The sequence below is a fragment of the Lonchura striata genome, chromosome 1 (assembly GCF_046129695.1).
Source record: "Lonchura striata isolate bLonStr1 chromosome 1, bLonStr1.mat, whole genome shotgun sequence".
In the NCBI taxonomy this organism is placed as follows: domain Eukaryota; kingdom Metazoa; phylum Chordata; class Aves; order Passeriformes; family Estrildidae; genus Lonchura; species Lonchura striata.
The window spans coordinates 152956567-152978841 of NC_134603.1; the positions used below are offsets into that span (position 1 = coordinate 152956567).

A 22275-nucleotide genomic window follows, 5' to 3' on the forward strand; every position below is an offset into this window, starting at 1 on the left:
CATGAAGAAAACATCAGCCTCGCCTGCATGTGGAAACTCACAGCTCCGGGAGCGTGGAAATGCATTTTTTGAAAGAATTGTTGTCACGGGGGTTGTCTGGGCTGCTGGAGAGGGAAGGGTGGTTTGTGAACAGATCCCTGAATTCAAATGAATTCCTGAATGAATGAATGCCCAGAATTCCTGGCAATAATGGGCCAGGAATGCTGCAGCTGTAAAATGGGGGAAACAAAACAATTCTGTTTTGCAGAAGGACCTCACCAAAGATGACTCCAACGAGCACATGATCCACCGATCCATCACCTCCCAGAATCCCACATGAGAAGGTGGGATAATTACTATAATTTTAATGTACTCCATGAAGATTTAAATACACTGGTAAACTAAAAATATCCTGCTTTTCCGTGAGGGCGCTGACTTTCTGAGGTAATGCTGCCCCAGAGCTGTTGTGGTTCATGTGCCAGCCCCTTCTATCACCCCTCAGGGTGCCATAAACCTCATCACAGCTTTGCCCAGTGGAAAGTCTTTGCCTCCTGCATTTTGCACACCTCTCCTTTGGAACGAAATAATAAATAAATCCTCTCTTCTTTCTCTTGTAATCTGTGGTGGAGCTGCAGAAGGAACAAGGATGGAGAAGAGGATGTGAGCAGCAAGGGTGGGAGCAGGGAGCCTGGGCCAGCTGAGTGCTTCAGCATGCTTGGAAGTGTCAGTGAAGCAAATAGTGTGTTTCTAACACAGTCCTGAGTGTTGAAATCCTGCTTAAATTGCCTCCAGAGCTGACATGAAACCCGAAGATCTGGAAGGATCTCCCGTGATTGATTGAGTGACTGATTGATTTGATTACATACATTTTATATGTGTGCGTTAGGGCTGGGTTTGGCTGTCTAAACACCATTTCCCAGAGCCAAGATAGAAGCTCTGGGGTATCCAGCACCAGACTCCAGCTCTTGCTTCTGAAGACTGCTCGTCTTCCCTCGGCTCTGTGTCCCTTTGCCAGCACTGTGGGATGTCTCAGATATACAAGGGCATCTCAGATGGCACCAGGCTCCTGTGTGTAGGCACTGAATGCCACCCTCTGAGTCACTAAGGCTCACAGAGATCATATTTTCAATGTTCCCCTCAGAACTTTACCTTAAAAATAAACAACATCCAAAGCCAAGAGTTTCCTGGATAGTCAGTTAATTTTTGTGGGGGTTGGTTTGGAAGTATTCTGAAATCTGATCCTTGTTGTAAAGCTGGGAATCTTGGCAGCCATGTCAAGAAGCAAACTGTGTATATTTTGCCTAGAATTGTTTCCACTATATAACCAGGAAATAATAATAAAAAAAGAGCCTCTTCTCCTTTAACTTATACGCAGAGGTCTTCATGGGTCCCTTGCTTGTGCCCCATCATGCTGGAAAGAAGGAAACCTGAGATGAGGTTGGTTCTTGCATCTGTGCAAATGCAAAATTCTTAGATAGAATCAACGTGACTGTTCATGTGAGGTGGGTTTAGCAACACAGAAGTTCACTGGACCATTCCTATGGATATCTTGTTTCATAAATGAGGTGAAACAGGCTTCTGCCCTGGATGAGGGTCCAGGCTGGGCTTTTCCCAATGCTGGGAAGGTCTCTGACTTGGAATTGCAGAGTTTTTGGGTCTTGGGAAAAGAATGGGGACAAATGGGTCAGTCAGGACTATCAGGTTTTTGTGTTCATTTGTAGGGTCTCCCTCAGGAGACCCACAGGACAAGCTCAGAGTGAAGGAAACAGAGGATTTCACAAACCCCAGCTGATACAAAACCAGTGACCTTTGTTCTGCTCCTCGGTTGACCACTGAGAAATTATTATTACAGAGATAAAGATCATAAATTTTTGTGCCTGGCTCTTTTCCTAGATCCTGTTTAACAGTGTTTCTTGGCAGTTTCTTAGTAGATACTTTTTAGCTCTGGCTCTCTTCCTGGAGCTCTGGCAATTAAAGATATTAACATTCAGCTTTAAAAATAGCAAGGAGTGGGTATCCAGCCTCCCCAGATGAACACCCCTGAACGTGGGGAGAGCCTTCAAGGATGCAGAGCCCAGAGCTGAGCCATGCAGACCATGGAGACCCAAGCCTGGTCTCTCAATGCCCTTTCCAGTCCTTCATCTCAGGACTTCCTCACCCTCCCTTCTGCCTGGCAAATTCACGCCCACCCCTTCCAGATTTTTCACCCCTTGGCTGGTTTATACAGAAACCCTGATGTTGACAGGATGTCCCTGTCTTTAAGTGCACCAATTTAGGTTGTTTTGCTCCTGGGTAGAGCCACCTACCTCTGCTGTGTTTTCCAGGATGCTGAAGTATCACTGTGCCTGTTGAGCTAGGAAGGGAAAAACCAACAAACAGCCTTTATCCTCCCTCTGCTTGAGCTCTGACAGCATGAAGTGGAAATGACCTGGCTGGTGACTTAGTTCTGAGCTTCCCTGTCTCTCTTGGCCTCTCTAAAATACAGAGGAAGCACACTGTTGTCTCCAGATCCTGAGGGCTGCCCAAGGAGAAGCAGACCCCTCTGGGAGGAATATCTTCATCTCTGCTTCCCTCCTCACTTCTCTATCAGCAGCTGGCAAAAAGGGTGTGGGAACAGGCCCACCCATTAAGTGAGCACAGAGAAAGACTAGGGCTGTGTACCCCAAACTTCTCTGGGAGTCCTTGATGTGTGTCCTTGATGTTACCCAGTGAAACTTTTCTTCCAGCTTGCTCAGGGCACTCAGGAGAGAGTGCTCTGAACTCTGCAGTATTTGTCACTGCAGTGATGCTTTCTCTGTTGAGGACCATAAAGATCCCTCCTGGGAGATTTGGATGAGGCTGAGAGTGGGCAGAAACTCAGGCCAGATGGATGCCACACAGTTCCTGCACACTTATCCCCAAGGGAGCTCATGGGGCTGGACCACAGCAGGAAGGGCTCTGGAGTCTGGGCACAGTGAAGATGTCCAAGGACAGGGAAGGGGGGAGCTGGAGCTGGGGGTCTGCAGCTGATATTGGGAGATAACCAGCAAAGGAAAGCAGCAGCCCCAGCTTCCCTCCAGGAGCTGCAAGAGCTGCCAAGGACAGCCCTGCAGAACTCGCTGGACAGAGCAGGAATTTTGATTTGGAACCTGTGGTAGCCAGAACACAACCGAGGAGAATTTGAATGTACAAATAATCTCATAAAATATGGAGTGAGGGCACTGGAAGGGATGTGACTTGAAAGGCAAGAAAAGTCCTCCTGCTCCTTCCACTTATCACCCCATGGGTCCTTCACACCCCCTGAGCTTGCAGAGCTCCCAGCTTCTGGGATCTCAGGGATTGTTTTGGAGAAAGGTCCAAGGCAGCAGCTCAAACAAGCAGTATTGAGCATAATTTTGGATACAGAAGAGCCACTTCCAGTGTGGGGGTGGCCTGTGCCCCTCTCTTCTGGCCAGGCACTCAGGGGTGAGGTCACAAAGCAACCCCTGGAGGAAGAACCTCAAAGAGAAATTGTGACTTGCTCTGCCAAACCTGGGCCCCAAACCTGGACATTCTCCATGCAAAGAACGTGGCTCAACAGCTTGGTGAGGGTGAATCTACAGGTTGGTGGTGGTGGTAGTGAAGAGGGAATTTGGGGTCTCAAAGGTAGGAGTGGGAGGCAGCAGTTGTGCAAAAACCAGTGAGCTGGTGAGTGAAAAGTAAAAGGGGTGGTGTAGTCACCCTGTTTTGGAGAAGGACAAAGTTCCCAGGACCTGGGGATGTCTTTACCCCTCTCTGTGATAGGTGGTGATGACAGTTGTCCCATAATTTTAAACAATGAATTATTTGCTCTTGAAAACTTGACCTTTTAGCCCTCAATTCTTTGAAATCAACAGGAAGACTATGGCACTATCTCATAATGGGCAGTGCTTGAGGCAACGCCTTTCACCAGACATCTGAGGTTTTAATCACTTTTGGTTATTCCTCATAATTTCAGTTAATAAATCCAGGGTGGTTACAGCGATGATTCATGCAGGATGCATCCTGTTTCTTCTCTCCCACATCTCTCTGGCAAAAAGCTGCTATGGATTAGGAACCTTGCCCTTCATTTTTGGAAATTGCTCTCCCACTATAGACTCCAAATGAGAATTGCTGTGGTATTTCACTGTGTGCTATTTCAGAGAGCTGGCTTCTTTGATGCAGTCATCATCTATATGGAAAAGAGGTGTGTGCATGAATCAATGGTATAGTTCAGCTGCATCTGCATTAGAAAGGCATAAAAATGAATGAAATGCAGGAACTGAAATGTGCTCTCCCAGGATGCTGTGCTAAATCTGCACTTCAGAAATACGCCAAGGCGCTTTCCGGGCACGGGCTGCAGAGCCAGGAGTGTCCTACGATTCCACACCACACTTCCTACATTGCCATTTTCACCTCTGGTGACTGGAGCACCTCAAGGTTTGTCTGAGTTCCTTGAAAGTTGCATGATATGTCTTTCATCTGCTATTTTTAAAGGGTTTTTTTAATGGCTGGTTTTCTATTTTCCTTTTGTCATTGCCCACTTCTAGAAAATGCTGGTGGTTTTCAGTTTCTGGAGGAAGGCTGCTCTTCTCCGTGAAAGAGCCAGCAGAGCAAACTGTGCCAAATCAACTTAATACAAAATTATTGGTCCATGCAGCTTTAGACATCTTAAGAGGGCCCTTTGCAGGAGCAGGACCAATTTTCTGCTTTGAGTCTGCTCATCTCACCAGCTGGGATGGCAGAACCACACATCCCAAAACCTCGTCTGCTTCTCTATTTGATCAATTAATAACCACAGCAGTTAAAAATGAAGCCAGAAGCCCTCAGAGGAGCAGATAATCTGAGCTGCCTTCCTTGTCCTTCAGTAACAGTGAGAGGAAAAGAAAATAACCTTATTTTTACCCAGCCTAGTCCTATCTCCTGTTGCTCCTCACGTGAAGACAGGCTGCAGCTCACTGCGAGAGGGGACCACAACACTCACTGCAAGCACTGGTGGGGAGTTTGTCTCTCTGGGATGTTGTGTTGGTTTTACATCACAGAGGATATTCAAGACTCTGCTTGTAACAGTGGAGAGCAATGGGAAACTGCTGGAACATGGTTGATTTAATCCCAAAACTGATATGTAAGTTTGGTCCCCTCAGGGACTGCCATTTTCTCATCCCTGGCTCTAAAGGCAGCCTGGGCATAGATCTAGAGAACTCCTGTGAAAATCCTGGGTGAAATGAGTCTCACCCCTTAACTGGAGGGATCTGAACATGTTCTGCAGTTTCCTCTGTGGACTGTGGAAAGGGGACAAGCCCAAAGAAGAGGCCATTAGCCTTCATCAATAAAGGAGGGTACAGGGGAGCTGGAGAGGAGCTTTTATTAAAAGCATGAAGAGACAGGACAAGGGGCAATGCCTTTAAACTGGCAGAGGGGATGTTTAGATGAGATATCAGGTGGAAATCCATCCCTGTGAGGGTGGGCAGACCCTGGCACAGGGTGCCCAGAGAAGCTGTGGCTGCCCCTGGATCCCTGGAAGTGTCCAAGGCCAGGCTGGACAGGGCTTGGAGCACCCTGGGATAGTGGAAGGTGTCCCTGCCCATGGCAGGGGGTGGGATGAGATGATCTTTAAGGTCCCTTCCAACCCAAACCATTCTAGGATTTTATGATGATTGCTCCCTTGACCTCCTAAAGAACTGACAAATCCTGGAGACAGAAGAGGCTATTTTGGGCACATCTTTGCATTCCAAGCCAAGCTTTAATGCCTGAGTGTCTCTTTGCCCTGGTACTTTCATGTTATGAGGAATGGAAACGTTCTCGCTGCAGTTTAAGGAGGACAAAGCATTTCTCTTCATTGTCAAAAGCACAGAAGAGAACAGGTAGAAGAGGAAATGAGCAGCCAGCTCTATCCAAAATTAACAGCTATGCATCTCAGGAGACATGTTCAAGCGAGTTTATCTCCCCCAAAAAATTGGCAGGTTGAGTGAAAACACTTGGTAGAAGAGTGACCCCGGGGAGGATGAGATACCTTCTGCATAATTATCTGCAGCCGGAGATGGGCTCTGCTGTGGTTGATGTTAATCTTTCACACCCACTGTGGAACGGCCAGAGAACAGCCCTTGTGGTGAAATACACGAATGGGAGGCAGAGGAATGCAATGTTCCTCTTGTTTTGCATGGTTCAGGATCAAATGCAGCCAACACCCGGAGCACCTATCGCAGAAGGGAGCTGTGCCTTATCACCAGCTTGCATCCTGTTGGCAAGCACAGCACCCCCAGCCTCACAGCTGGGACTCCTATCACGCCATCTCTGCCCTCAGGATCATGTAACTAAAAGGTGAAGTGGAAGGAAAAAAGAAAAAAAGGAAAAAAAAAATAAAAGCTTGAAATGCTACAAGAGCTCTAAGCTTTGATTCAGCAAAGGCTTTGAGGATGTGTCTCAATTGAATGAGCCCTGAAATTGAATCCCATCAATAAGCCTTAAGAAGATTCTTATGAAAATAAACCATGAGTATTTCTCCCCTCAGAAAAAGACAATAAACTAGAGCCAAGTCCAAAGTTATGAAAATAATCACCAATAATTTACAGCCTAATCAACTGTGGGAGATACCATTGGTTTCTAGGGGAAAGGCTGTTATCTACCAGGATCAATAACCACCTTGTAGCAAAGCCTCAAGCTGCTGGCAGGGGCAACCACAATATTCCCTGCAATTGCTGCTCAGCTCCTATTTATGGGAGCGTGGTCAAAAAACCAGCTGCAGGAACAAATTCAGAGCTGGCCTAACCTGACACAGAGTCTTTGGGAGAGGCACCCACTCCTGCTGAACCTGAACTCTCAGGAAGGAAAAAAAGCTCTTAGGAAAACACTTTATTTCCCACAAAAAACAACCCTGCTGGCTTATGGGGCAATTGGGTGATTCGGGGTTGAGCACAAGTTTGGGATTCACTATTCAGTGACATCATTGCAACCTTGTGCTAAAAAATCCCTTTTCATGTGATCCTTAGCCTTGGTCATCATCCCAGGACTTAGAGGGGCCTTAAAGAGATAAGGAATGGACACCTATAGCTGTAATGGAAGAAAGGAGGTGAAAATGCCACCTTGTCTTTGTGAGGAACACCTGGCACTGAGAAATGCAGCAAACAGGGCTCAGCTATCACCCTGTTCCATTGTATCCTTGAGCCTGAGACAACAGGGTGAGAAGGAAGGGAGAGGGGCAAGGTTTGATAAAGCACTGCCTGGTTGGAGCCTCGTAAATCCAGCAAGGCAGCAGAGTGAGGGGATTGTCCCAGTATGCTGTGTCCTTGTGAGACTCCACCCCCAGCTCTGGGGCCCTCAATACAAAAAAGGACATGGAGCTGTTGGAACAGAGCCCAGAGGAGCCCACGGAGATGCTCCAGGGGCTGGAGCTGCTCTGGACCCAGGCTGGGAGAGCTGGGGGTGCTCACCTGGAGAGGAAAAGCTCCAGGGAGACCTTCCAGGGCCTAAAGGAGCTCCAGAAGAGCTGGAGAAGGACTTTGGACAAGGAGAAAAGACTGAAAGGGGCAGGTTTAAATCAGATATTAAAAATAAATTCTCTTTGAGGCTGCCAAGGCCCTGGCACAGGTTGCCCAGAGAAACTATGGCTGCCCCATCCCTGGAAGTGTTCAAGTTTGGAAGGGGCTTGGAGATACATCAATCTAGAGGATTAAACCCCACATGGCAGGGGTTTTGGAACTGGATGATCATTAAGGTGGCTTAAAACCCAACCCATTCGGTGACTCCATGACTTAAGGTGTGCACAAACAACCACAGCTCTTGGATGGGTCAGTGCCACCTGCAGGGGGACATCAGTGCTCAGAGCCCTTCCAGGGGGCCGAGTTCACAAGTGCAGCTCTATGACCTGCAGAAAGCTTTCACCCAGGTCCCTCCTGGTCTATGAGCTGGTGACACAACGTTTTTTCCCCTCTGAGCACTGGCCATAAGCTCTGTTTGTTGGTGGCCAGGCCATTTCCCTGCTCCCTGCCAGCCCTGCCTCTTGTTTTCGGGTTTCCTGCAGGCACAGGAGGCTGAGAGCTTTCCCTCCTCTTCCTTTCCCTTCTCCCACAAAATCAGGCACAGAGATTGGGGGGGAATTCATGAGTTCATCCCTCCCTTGCAGAGGAAGGAAGGGCCTTGTGCTGTCCTTGTGCCCTCTGGGGCTATTTTGCTTTATGCCTCTACTAAATCTGTCCCCAGGGCTCGGGGTGGCTGCAGCAGCCCTTGGGCTTGGCACAGGGGGTCTGTTTTAAGGTTGCCACAGCGGCTGCCATGGCAGCATTTAAAAATGGCACAGGCTGTTATTTAATGCCAGCTGGGCAGGGATTGCAGGGTCGGTCAGTGACCCAAAGTGACCCATTGCAGATTGTCCTTTACAGCAGGACTGTCCTGGGCTCTGGCTGGGAAGGGGGATTCACCCTGAACCCACAGGGAGCTGAGCATTTTGGCTGAGTTTTTGAGGAATTTCCGTGAGAAGGACTAAACGTTTAGGCCAAGCAGCGCTGTGAGCGAAACTGGTCTCAAAGAACAAAGTGTTTTATCTTACAGCAGAAAAACCTGCTTTAATTACATGTACATAGAAGGAGGGAAGGCAGAGCTGGTGATAAGAGACCTGCAGCAGCCCCAACAGAATTAGCTTAATTTCTCCTGTGCCCTTAATTACCTTAGAGGAGGAAGGGCTGGAGGGATATAAATGGTTGGGGAGGTAAGTGGGAAGGGAAGGTGGCTTGCAAGGCTCTCCAGACTTCCCCAGCTCCCTGGCTCCTGCAGCCATTCCCCAGGGATGGTGTTGGCACTGCCAGGGACTATCCTCCAGAACAACAACCTGCAAGGTCACCTTGGGGTGCAGCTGAGTTTGGAGTGCTGAGAGAGGGGGTTTGCAGCTCTGAAAAGCAATGAGAGCTGGTCAGCCATGGACATAATTCTGGGAGTAGCTCACCTAGCAAAGGGCAGGCACTGCCCAGTGGCAAACTGAATGACAGTGGGGATGTCCTGGCACAGGGTGCCCAGAGAATCTCTGGCTTCCCCTGGATCCCTGAAGTGTCCAAGGCCAGGTTAGACAGGGCTTGGAGCACCCTGGGATGGTGGAAGATGTCCCTGGCCATGGCAGGAGGTGGCACTGGATGATCTTAAGGTCCCTTCCAACCCAAACTGTTCAATGATTCTATGAGTAATAAATCATCAGCACTTTAATAGCTTGGTGGAATTTGTACATCTGCCTGTGACTGCAAATTGTTCACTCTGAGGCTGTATCAACAAGCCCAGCCCCAGGCTGTGGCTGTGGGAAGAGGACAGAGAACACAGCTGCCATGGCATGGGGAGGAACAGTTTTGAAGCTCTTTCCTCCCGAGACAGCCACACCATGCACAGGGTGGTTGTGCTGCTGTCCCCTCTGCCCTCTCATGAGACTGCCCTGATGCCCAGGGATGAGGAATCGAGCCCTGCTTTTCCATTTAAGGTCAAATTTAATCCTGCCTATCTGTTCTCTCTGTGGGACCACGCCACACCCTCATTCATCTTTCCCACAGTCCATCTGAGCTTTCCTGGGAGAGCCAAAAACACTGGGCTTTTCTGTGATTGCTTGAGGGTGAGGCTTTTTCTCCAGGCAGCAGGACGGGAGGCTCTGGGGGACACAGAGCTCTGTGTGTCCCTACCTTGGGGTTTTTGGTGACTCATCCAGGCAGGAGGAGGATCCCATGACACAAGTGACCTCTTCTAAGATCAATCCCCTAAGCAGATGCTGGGGCAGTGGACATGCTCATAAAGAAGAAGGAAATAAGGAAATATGTGCCTGTAGGGAGAAATGCTCACTCAGTCAGGTGTAGTGTTAGTCCTGGCCATGGTGTGGGCCTGGTTTGCATCTCTGGGACCTCCTGGGCAGACCCTGGGCATGACTCAGGGGCCAGCACAGACAGGGAACACCCCCAGCATGGGGGATTGTGAGCATCCACTGGGCTGGGTGTAGGGAGAAGGGCCATGGTGCTACCAATGGATACAGAGGTTAAAATAAAAAGGGCAGAAAATCGTCAGGCATGATAAACAAGTCCTGCTGTCTGTGTCTGCATCCTCCAACCCATTATTAATTAGTTACTAATAAACTCCTTCCCAGATGGAGGTGGCAGCTTTACCCTCCCAGTGAACCCACACCATTTATCTGAGTCATAAAATCTCAGAAGAACAGAATGATTTGGGTAGAAGGGACCTTAAAGCTCATCCATTTCCACACCCTGCCATGGGCAGGGACAACTTCCACCATCCCAGGCTGCTCCAAGCCCCATCCAGCCTGGCCTTGGACACTTCCAGGGATCCAGGGGCAGCCACAGCTTCTCTGGGCACCCTGTGCCAGGGTGTCACCATACAAGATTCCATGGGACAAGGAGTAGTGGCTTCCAAGTGAAGAAGTCTTTTATCCTAAGGGTGGTGAAGGACTGGCACAGGTTCCTCAGAGGGGTGGTGGATGCCCCATTCCTGTAAATATTTGAGGTCTGGTAGGATGGAGCTCTGAGAAACCTGATCTCATGGGAAATGTCCCTGCTCATTGCAGGGGGATGGAAGAGATGGACTTTGAAGGTGCATTCCAACCCAAACTATTCTACAACTCTAGGATTCCGTGGTTCCATGATCCCATGATTCCACAACTCTCTGACTCTCTGATTCCATGATTCTATGACTCTGGGACTCTCTGACTCTCTGATTCCATGGCTCCAGACCCAAGCCCCCCAGCCCCACAGGCTGCTCCCACCCCAGTACTTGCTCTGCTCAGTGCCCCATGGGGTGGGAATGTTCATGAGGGGAGGGGACATCCCTACCCAGTCCTCAAGACAAGTTTTTTCTTCCAGACCACCCAGGAAATAAGTGGCAATGCAAGATCAGGATTTGGGCTCCCAGCTCCGTCTTCCAGCCCCAGGCTTACACCATGAAACAAAAAACCAAAACCAAAACCAACAACAACAACAAAAAAACCACAACCAAAAAAAACCAAAAAACCCCCAACAACAACAACAACAACAAAAAACCCTAAAACCATAAACATCTCCAAACACAGTCTCCTGATAAAATATTTTAAGAGATTAATTAAGTTAAATTCTTAATCCTTCAGCCTTTCCCAAGACCCAGCTCCACTAAAAATCAGAAATGAAAAGACCTTAACATCGGGCTGTAAGAAAAACAAATTACAGTGATCATTTATTTTAACCCACAAAACTGCAAGAACAAGTAATTACCCTAAACCTACAGCATTCTTGGGAAGAGAGCAGTATATAAAATAGATTCCTTATGACTTTTTGGGCCAGCTTTGTAAATTTCCTTTTGGAATTTCTGACACAGAAAGGAAAAGGAGTTTTTTAAGTGTATCTGTGAGAAGAGAGTATGACTTTCAATTTCCAGAGTGGAAGCATGAAAATAAAAACTTCTATGTGAGCTGATAAAGCTTTAACTTTGCATATCTATCTTGATTCTCTCTGTGAGAACATCCATAAAATCTTTACAGCTGGGGAAGGATAGGCCTTTAAATAAAAATGCTGAAAAAATCCTTAGTGAAGGAGAGAGTACAGCCTCTTTAATCATTGAATTGTGTTTATTGCAACAGATTATGGATCTGAGAGGAAAAGAATTCAAAAAATAATTATGGCTTTAAGCTATAACGGGATAGCCATTATGAAAAAACACAGAAGTTTGCTGTTTATAGGGGAAGTTGTCTTAAAGTTGCTGTCCCCAGCTTTTCAGAGATGGGAACCCCATGAAATACTGCAGGAGCAGAGGCAGAGAGGGATTTGTGAAACATGAGGGGGCAGTTTGTTATAGTGCTTTTATGGAGACAGACTGTTTTAGGACCTTAGCTGAGGCACCAGTCCAAGTCAACATCCTGCAAAAACCTGAATTCTCCTTCTGGCACTCAAGGTGATGAGCCATGAAGTGGGAAGGCAACTTCTCCCCTTGTTTGCACCAGCATAAATCAGCTCTGTTGATGTCCAGGGTCTTGAAGGCTTCCTCCAGAAGCAAAGGATCAGACCCAGCCATGGACTGTGGTGGTGCTTTGGGCTTTGTGGGAATGTTTTAAAATGTGTGCTTTATTGTACTGCAGCAGAACATCTTAGAAAATGCCATGACTGAAAAGAATAATTTTAATAATAGGGGAAAAATTATGAGTTTGAGTCAACAAAAAGACAGCCTGCATTGGGACTGTCAAGGCAAAGTGAATATTCAGACTTAGCCTTCACTCACACAACTGAAATAAAGGGGGAGTTGTTCAGGTGATAGTGAGACTAAATCATTGAAACCATCAGACCTGAGATTTCATTCCTCACAGCCTCAAAACCCACTGTCTCCCACGGGCTAGATTGTGCTTGTATAAGACTTTCCTTCTTGGCTTTTTGTGGTGATTTATGTTTCCTTGCAGTGTGTTGTTTTGCCGTAAGTTATACCTTTGTGCTCTAGCACATCCCCTGGTAAGCAACGAGACAAAGCAGGAACCTTTAGGGCTTTTTTTTATCTGTAGTGATTGGAGGAAGGCTTTTCTCTATATCTCCTACAATTTATTGGGGGCTGATAAAAGGAAAAATTCCAAGTCCTCATGCTCAGTGAGAAACAGGAACATCAACTCCTGGTCCAGGGAATAAGGAGTTCTCAGTACAAAGAAGCCACTCTCTGGGTATTAGAGGAATCTAATTTCTCCAGAATGAACCTTAGAAATAAAAAAGGAAATATTCTGTGTTTTTATTGACACATTACACCATGCTACTTCACACCTGATTGCTGCACTTGTTCATCACCTAGGTTTCAAAAAAAAGCCAGATCCTGATTCTTCAGCATCCAACAGCTGAGCTCACAATGCAAGGAGTAAAGGAGAGTTACAGAATCATGGAATGGTTTGGGTTGGAAAGGACCTTAAAGATCATCTAATTCCACTCCCCTGCCATGCATAGGGACACCTCCCACTATCCCAGGGTGCTTCAAGCCCCATCCAACCTGGCCTTGGACACTTCCAAGGATGGGGCACCTACAGCTTCTCTGGGAACCCTGTGCCAGGGCCTACCCTCATTGGGAAGAATTTATTTCTAATATCCAACCTAAATCTCCCCTCTTTTAGTTTAAACCTTTGTCCTGTCCCTACATGCCCTTGATTTGGGTTGAAGGAGATCTCAGGGGTCGCCTTGCCCAAAGCCTGCTCCAAGCAGTGGACATCTCTGAATGGCTCAGGGCCTCAGCACTGAAACTGCTCAGCCAGCTGACAAGGGTGTCTGCAATTCCCACAACTAGTTTTTATTGTTTAAATCACCTGAGGATTAAGAATTAACTTATCTTTTAATTAAGAATCAGTTCCATTTCAGATTGCAGCATGATTTAATTTATTCAGAGCGTTCCTACAGTTAATTGACACCAAGCCATCCACAATGGCACTTTCTGTCTTGGTGCATTTCCCAGTCTGCTCCACTCTGTGGTCTGTGCAGCCCAGATAGCACAGATACATGAAAGAAAGAGGAGATCACTGGTGCCTTGAGGCTGCTTCTTGCACCCTGAAGTCACACGGACTTCAAAGGAATTGGATGGGCTGCTGCAAGATGAGGTGCTTCACAAAAGGACACCTGGAGTCAGTGGGGAGTGAAGAACATCCCCACGTGTTGGTTCATGGCCCATCTGGCTCTGCTCCTGTGTCCACCAAGGGCTCAAGAGCCAAGGAACTGAGCAGAGGATCAAGAGCTTAGAGCAGAGTGTGAGAGCACGGAAAACTTGCAGTGCTATTGCCTTGAGAAACAGGCCCTGGGCTCACTCTGTGCCTCTTGGACTTCCAGAAGTGCTGCCCTGCATTTAACAGCCCTTCAGGAATTTCTGTGCCATGAGTTATCTGGACATTGTTTTCAAAGCCTGTAAATGTTTTGCACTCACTCCGTGATCAAAACGTGCTGCCAGCTCACAGAGGCAGCAGGAGCTGCAGGGAAAAGGAGATTGAGGCATTTTGTTGGATGTGGGAGCTGAGGTCAGTGCAGGCTGCAGAGTTAAATCTGTCAGCACAGGCTGGCAAGCAGGTCCTTCCCTTCCACTGGAAAACACCAAGCAGAAATCAGTGAGGACAGAAACCAACACTGAGCAGCTCGGGAAGGAAGGACCCAGGAGACAGCACAAACACTCAGGGGTTTAGATGGTGTGACCTCAGATTTATGCTGGCAGCAGGGAAATCCAGTGCTGAAGAGCTACAGAGATGGTCATGGAATCAGATCTCACATTTCAGCAGGAGCTGGACGATTTCATTCTGTCCTAAATAAATCAAGTTCCCATGCAATGAGAAGAGAGTGACTTGGTGAGGCCCTGGCACAGGGTGTCCAGAGAAGCTGTGGCTGCCCCTGGATCCCTGGAAGTGCCCAAGGCCAGGCTGGACAGGGCTTGGAGCAGCCTGGGATGGTGGAAGTTGTCCCTGCCCATGGCAGGGGGGTGGAGCAGAAGGCTTTTTAGTGTCCATTCCAACCCAGACCATGCTGTGACTGATAAAATGCCCTGAGTGCTTCCCTTTTTGCATGTTACTTGCAGCAGGTTCAATTCAGGTTTAAACTCCAGATCTGGCATCATGCATGGGGGGGGGGGGGGGGCATACACACACACACAGAGATCTCTTGGTGCTGTGATACCCTGGAATCTCTCTCCAGATCTCCCACCAAAACTCCAGGATGCTGGAGATGTTCTGCAGTCCTTGCACTGGGGGGATACTGCCCCAGCCCTGACAGGGATATTGCAGATCTCTGGTGGCACCTTGACTGCACCACTCTGTGTAAGCAGCAAAACCAAGCCCCCAAACCTGGGGAGAGGATTTGCACAGGAGCAGCAGGGCTTGATCTCACCACTCTGGTGGCTGCTGGTTGCTTTGGATCCTCTACCTAACCCAGGTGTGAGGCAAAAGCTGCATGTTCCAGGCTATTTGCATGGACTGAACTCCTTTATTCACCACAACCTTGTGGAAGGATCGCTGTCTGTGCAGCAGCCTGGGCACACCTGCTCACCATGGGATGCACAAAGGCTGGGGGTGCTGCAGTGGCTCCAGCTGTGCACCTTCAACATCTGTCTCTCCATACATTTCCCTATCTCACCTTTTTTTGTTAACTTTGTATGACTTCACACATCAAGACAGAGTGACAAGATGATGCTGTGGTGAATCCAATCACACTGTTTTTAACCCTGATAATTTCTTAATTATTTTACTAATATTTAATATTTTATATTATATTCTATTAATTATTTAAACTTTTTATTAATTTTTAACCCCAAAGCAAATGGACAGGCCTTGGTGGAGATGGGGATCTCTTCCAGTGCTGGTATCATTTTATACGAGCTGTAAGTGCTTTGATGGCTTGATTTAAACCATTAATACCATTAAGTATTTAATTAAGAAAGTGAAAAATTAATTATATATGTTCATACAATAGTAGTCATGATAATACTATTGCTAATGAGCAATAATTAACGATGGGTTGTATTTGGAGAGGCAGTACCAGGAGTGACACCACTGGGATCAGGAATGTGCTCTGGGAATGGTCACGGTCACGGATCAGTCCTGGCTGCCCCTGAGGAGGGAACAGAGAAATCTTCCTGACACTGCATCCAGCCTTTCTCCACCTTCCTTACCTTGGCATCACCTTCAAGAACTGTGGACTTGGGAGGGGTCCTGGTTTGGGCAGAGCAAGTGTTGGGTGCAGGAGGTGGACCTGGAATATTCCAGGGTTCCTGCATCTTCTGTTATTCAGCTGGGTCTGTCTCCCTTCTCCCCATCCCTCACGCAGCTCAAACACAGATCTGTGCTCCCCACAGCAGACCTGAAAGAAACTTAACAAGAAAGTTTTATCCGTTGTGCACCTTGTGTCGGGCACTGCAACAACATATAAATAATCAAAAAAATAATAAAAATATGCCAGCTTCCTCCCCAAGTACAGGAGTGGTGAATCTTGCCAGGGACTGGTTGTCACCAAGCACTTATTGTCACTGTGTGTGTGCTAACACAAGCTGCTCCTCTCCAAGCTGAGGGCTATAAATAAGAATTAAATAATGGTAACTGCAGTGGGGAAGATGATGGCAGTGTTATTGTGATAGATATTCATGCTGGACCCTTTGTGGGCTGTGGGATGAAATGTGAGCTTTCTACACAGTCAGGAACAGCCCAGAGAGCATTTGGAAAATTCCAGGGGAAAAACTGATTTGATTTTTGGCCTTCCTCGGGGAGGAAACTCACAGGACATATTTTCCTGGCTGTGGGAGTAGCCTGTGAGAAGGGTAACATGTTCTCCATACGTATGTCCCCATCTCACTTTGCATCCTCAGGAATGCAAGGGTAGCAGGAAAACGCAGCTGGGAATCTGTAATGAAAAATTCTGCCGACTCTTCAAAGAGCATCTCTGATCTCTTTCACAGGCGTGCTCATCTTGCTCATCAGAGATGCTGCTGACGTGAGGGGCTCCAGCTCTGAGAGCTGCAGGATCACTCTCCAAATGGAAAAGTGCTGGACCTGGGGGAAGAGGCTGTTGGGAGGGGAGAAAGGTGGAGCTGCAGGGGGCCAGTGGGACAGGGCATTGCTGGGGTTGGTCATGGTATTTTGGGGTATTGCACCTGAGTGACAGTCATGTCTGCCTCATCCATCCATCCATCCATCCATCCATCCATCCATCCATCCATCCATCCATCATCCATCCATCCATCCATCCATCCATCCATCCATCCATCATCCATCCATCCATCCATCATCCATCCATCCATCCATCCATCCATCCATCCATCCATCATCCTTCCATCCATCCATCCATCCATCCATCCATCCATCCATCATCCATCCATCTTCCATCATCCATCCATCCATCCATCCATCCATCCATCCATCCATCCATCCATCCATCCATCATCCATCCATCTTCCATCATCCATCCATCCATCCATCCATCCATCCATCCATCCATCCATCCATCATCCATCCATCCAACCCCCATCCCTGCAGCCCCAGCACGGTGCAGAAACCCCTCCCCAGAGGCTCTCCATGACTTGTGCTGTGCTGTTTACCTCTGCAGTTTGTCCTCTTCAATTCCTCTGGGGTTTCCTCCCTCTTCCACTGTCCAGTGGCCAAGATTGCTGCTCAGAACAGTCAGGCTGGGAGAGGAGAAGGCAGGAACTGGCAAGATAAAGAGTTTCCAAGGACTTCTCCCTCCTGCTCCCTGCTCAGAGCCTCTGTGTTAAATCAGCAGAGTTTTTTGTGCCCCTTCTCCTTTCCCTAGGGGCTGTCCCAGGACAGCTCTGCTCTGGGAATCAGAAACCTTCCTGTAGCCACTCAGTCTCATGAACTCACTTTCAGCTCTTTTGCCCTCAATTCTGCCCTGCCTGATCTTTCATGCTTACCCCTGAGATAAATGTGCAGACAGCAGCTGCATCCCTTCCCAGCTCCCATTTCAGTAGACTAAGCAAGCTTGGGGAGCTCTTTTTGTGGGGCAGAAGGTTCATGGATCAAAGGCTTCACTTTCACTTGCACCAGGCAATTTTCCCTAAGAGCAGATTTGTCTTGGTATTATTAACATAGCTCATGAGAGGGGAAAAATAATGGAATGTCTTTATTCCTGGAGATGCCAACCCCATACACAGAAATGGTGGGGTTTTTTTCAAATTAATTGAAAAGGAAGATCCATCATGGCATCAAGGCTTGTGGAAAAAAACAACTTGTGTGTTCTTTTTTTTTTTTTTTTTGCATGAGCAATCCCACTTGTGGACTGGCGCTAAGAGAGATGCTGGAGGATAAGGGCTTTCAAAAGTTAATTGATTAGAGGAAAATCCCACCTCCTTAATAGTTATTTGGACTCATTTAATATTTTGCAGCTATTACACAGTTATAAAGTAGCTGATAGAAAAGCCCCTGTATTACAGATGGAAAACTATTTCTCATGAAAAGATCAAAGTCCCAGTTTCCACATTTGAGCACCTTTATCAATAAATCACATGCCAGGATAAGAAATTGCAGTGTCAGCTTTCTACTTGCAGGCCAACAAGACTGAACAACTACTCAAAAGCAGAGAGCTCAATTTTAATTCGATTTTCAATTGTTTTTAGGTACAATAAGGATATTGACAGTTAATATTCTGCTCAGCTCTGTCATTTAACCAACCTTTTCAAAGAGATAACCCCTGGCTCAGGATCAGCTGCGGATGGTCACCCTTAGGAGAATTTCTTCACTAAATAGGAGCTTATTTCACTGAGAAGTTACGCTCCTGTGGTGACAATCCATCATTGCTCACAGGGCTGGTGTTGTCAGAAAAACCTTATTTACTGCTCCTCTGACCAAATCAAAGCTTTCCAAGTGGGCATGAATACACATGTCTCTAGAGAAAATGAGAGGCCTCGGCTTCTGGGAACAGCTCAGCCAACCTTCCAAAAGTCTGAAAACTCTCTTTACAGGCTTGTGCTGCTGCACAAAATAAATCCAGCCCAGAGAACCCCTGATCTGCCAACAGCACCCACAAAGTGCCAGCACAGTTGGACTCAATGATCTCAGAGGCATTTTCCAACCCTAATGATACTGGGATTCTAGGAAAGTCAGTGAAAACTGCAAGGGTGGCCTTCTCTGGAAGGAGAAAATTTGGAAATTTCTTGATCTCCAAGGCTTGTGGAGGGAGAGCTTTTTGAGCTCAGCTCTGGGTCAAGCCTGGGTAAGATGCTGCAAAGTGACAATTCCATTTCTCATGATTTTTTCTGGAATCTCAGGTTGCCATGCTGGTGGTGGGAAGTCCATAACAGGCCCTGGGAATTTCACTTCTGACTTTCACGCAGGTCTCATTTTTTTCCTTTATGTTTTTACAAAACTCCAGTCACAAGTCTACGAGGGTGTGAGAATCACAGGTTTCCATTTTCAGCTGAAGGGCTCTAAATGTGACTTTTAGGTATGAAAGTACAGATGAAACTAAGAAGAAGTCACAATTACTAATTGAATATCTCACATTGAAGACTGGGCCTTGAATTTTGTCTGCTCGAGGCCAGCAAAGCTGATGAGGGAAGTGAATTTTTATCCTCCCTGTGGAGTGTTCTGATGGTCAGGAGATGTGAGGTGGTTCAGGAGCCACCTGTCTGCATGTGTGTGATATAAATGCTTGTATTGAGAGAGGGTCACAACCCATCCCTGGCTTTTTGGTGCCATTTGAGGTGGCCCAGGATGTCCCACCAGGCCAGAATGGCACATATCTTCTGCAAGTCCTAGGCCAGGCTTGTCAGCCCCCTGTCCTGAGTGCTCTGGAGCTTTTCAATACCACTGGCTGCTTATGTTAAGGACTGAATTATTCTCCCATATCAGCCTGCTCAGCCTGCAGCTGACAGGGACAACCCCCTGTCCTGTGTCTTGCTGTGCTCACCCAGCCTCTCAGGACTGAGTATGAACAAAGAAGCACTGAACTGGTGCTGAGGCATCTCTGGGTCTTGCCTCTTTGGTTACTAATTCACTGTGTGTGAGCAGTGAAGGGCATCCCTGGCTTTCTTTGAGGGTCAGATGTGAGAAGGGAATGAGGAGCTCAGCACTGGCCTTGGTGGGGCTCTGTGAGCCAAATGGTGATGGTCGCCCATGGATGGGGACATTTCATCCCAAGTGCTGCCATCTCACACATCAATAGCTGTATCCCCACCCTCCTGTGCTCTCCAGGGGGAATTTGGGGAGTCCTCACTGCCTTTACAGCCTCAGCAAGGAGGGCAGCTTGAGGGGGAGGGAGCAGGCGTCCAGGGCAGTGCTGGAAAGCAGGTGGGGCTGAGCAGAGACAAATGAGCTGCAGTTTACCCAAACCATGGCTCTGCAGCAGGAGTGGCTGATACAGCTGCTGTCCTCACAGCTCAGAGAGGGCAAAGCCCCTCTCACCACTCAGGCCATGAGAGAGATGTGAGGAGATGAAAAAAGGGAGCCAAACCCTCCACCCTTGCAAGATCTGATCATCCTTTTCAGTTGCCCAACAGCTGTGAAACCTTCTCTTCCCTTCCCCATCACATTGTCCTGCTCATAATTACTTCATCAAATCAACTTCTTCTCCTCTCCTTTTCCTCCTGCAAGTTTCAGATTGCCCAACCCCACTCTGTGACAAATCTGAAACCACAGCTGCTCCTGCACCCCTCATGCCCGGCCTGCCTCTTTTTATTGAGTGCTTTCTGTCAGACACATACATGTATACACAAATGTATATTTTTATGAGCCTCTGTTTTCCTCACAGCACTATTTTCTTTACACTGTCTTGGTTTTGCTCCCTCTCTGGCCTCATAGGGCCATTTGTCACTCTTTGGATGTTTTTTTTTTTTCTTTTATCAAGATGTTTTCTCCTGGAATGCTTCCCGCCAACGCAAGCTGCCTGGCCCATTAACTTCCAGAGTTCAGCTGACAGCCTGGACTCCAAGGCCCATTGCCTTGTGATACTGAGTGCTTCTGAGATGCAGGAATTAGCTGGTAAAATGACCCAGTCACATGCACAGTAGGAAGGAGAAATACAGTTTCAGGGTACAATAAGATAATAAATTTTGCAGCTGTGCTCAAATCCTTTTTTTTTTTCCTCTCTCTCTCCCTCCTGCTTTTCACTCCTTCCTCTTGTGTGATAATCTGATAAATGGTTGTGGAAGTTTGACTGTTTCTTAGCTGGAGGTTTATTGAAGCATTTGCTGCTGCAGAAAAATTGTGTTAAATTTCTCACAACACGCCAAAGCCTCCAATCCATTGTCACTCACGGAGATCGATCAGGCTGGTGCCCACACTATTGACAAGCAGAAAGACCTCTGAAATCTTTGTTTAAGCACTCAACTGGTGCCATGAATTATCTGTATTTAAATTAGTAAGCCCGCATTCATTATGCTTCCCTGCTAATTGGGTCTTGCTAATGATCATTAAACCCACGTCCCCACCATCTTGTTAGCTGACAATTTAAAGGGATGGTAAAAGGCAGCCAGCAGGGAGGCTGCACAATTCCAGAGGTTGTTAATGGCTCTGGAGCTGGTTCAGCTCTGAGCCCGTGGTTTGATGCCAGCTCAACGTGTGTGTGTGTGTGTGACAGAAATAATTGCTGTGGCAGACACCGCTGAAGGAGAGGGGACACGAGGTGGTGGCTCCTCAGTCCTGAGGAGCAGAGGAATGCTGCTGTGGTGCTCCAAGCTCCTCGTGTGTGGTTTCCACACTGACAAAGCTGCAGGCTTCCTGCACTGAGGAGGTTCAGGCTAAGAGGCCTTGGTGAAGAGGATATTTGTCACTGTCCACCACAAAATTAATAATTTATCTCCTCTGTCTTGCCCCCAGGGTAGGGGACATTGCTGTTAAAGTGCACAGTGGAGGCGTGGGGGGGTTTGAAGACCAAAATCTCACGGAGAACCCAGATGGGAGCAGGGATGGTGATGGATGACCCTGTCTCCTCTGGGGAAGCATTTTCCTACAGCTAATGCAGCTGATCCAACTTTCCATTGGCCATCCTACATTTCTGTGGGCCACCACCCCCTGCCCAGCCTCTTCTCAAGATGAAATTCTGCCTCTGTGCCTCCTTAGCAGGGCTGAGGGCTGTGATGTTCACCCACCTTTGTAAGGGGAGAAAACAGGCTGGGTTTGAACAAGAGCAGTTTGAATTTTGAGCGTTGGTAGCTCCACGTTTGTGCAGCCATCAGGATCTGACTGGGATTATGGATTATCTCCTTCAGCACCTGGGTACCCACAGACCTGGGGCACTGCAGCCTGCCAAGCCTCCTCCAGGTGGTCAGCCCTGACAGCTGATGCCATGAGAGCGCCAAGGGGGGAGGAAAGTAAAGGACTTGGGTAGTTAAACCTCCCTCCACCCCGATGATTTAGTGGTAATTACATATTGAAAAGCAAAACGAGTGGCTGTTTGCATAGCAACTGCAATATAACTGCAGTGTAATTACAGTTCTGCCTCAGAGGGATTGCTGGCCCTTTAGAAAGCTCCTGTCCTGCCTCTGCTCCAGTGTGCATCCCCACCTGGGGAAGCAGGGGAAGGTGGCAGCAGGGGGTGGATGGGCATACACCTCAGGGTGTGAGATTCCAGAAATTTCTGGGGCTTTCAGAAATACCTGAGCTGTACAAGGAAGGGTGCTGGAAGGACCCAGGAATACAGTTCTGGAGCACAAGTCCTGGGTTGTGGAAGGTCCCCAGGTGAGGGTTGGAAAAAGGAGTAGAGAAGGTGGCCTGGTGTAGGTCAGACCACACACCAGCTGCTCCAGCCAGTGTTAGGGGGCAGACAGCCCACATTTAGGGCAGGAAGGCTCAGAAACTGTGTGTGTGGGTGTGTCTGGTTTCTCTTTTTTGTTTGAGATTCCATATGGCTGGAGAGCCAAAGAACCAGGGCA

At 47.8% G+C, this 22275-nt stretch overlaps 1 long non-coding RNA gene across 1 annotated transcript in view; it reads left to right on the forward strand.

Annotated features, from left to right (window-relative positions):
* Positions 1–4237: 4237 nt before the first annotated feature.
* LOC116183191 (uncharacterized) overlaps positions 4238–22275 on the forward strand; it is a 45011-nt gene continuing 26973 nt past the window's right edge. Inside the window, exon 1 of the long non-coding RNA XR_013339470.1 lies at positions 4238–4395. This is a non-coding gene — a long non-coding RNA (uncharacterized LOC116183191). The remainder of the gene's footprint in view (positions 4396–22275) is intronic.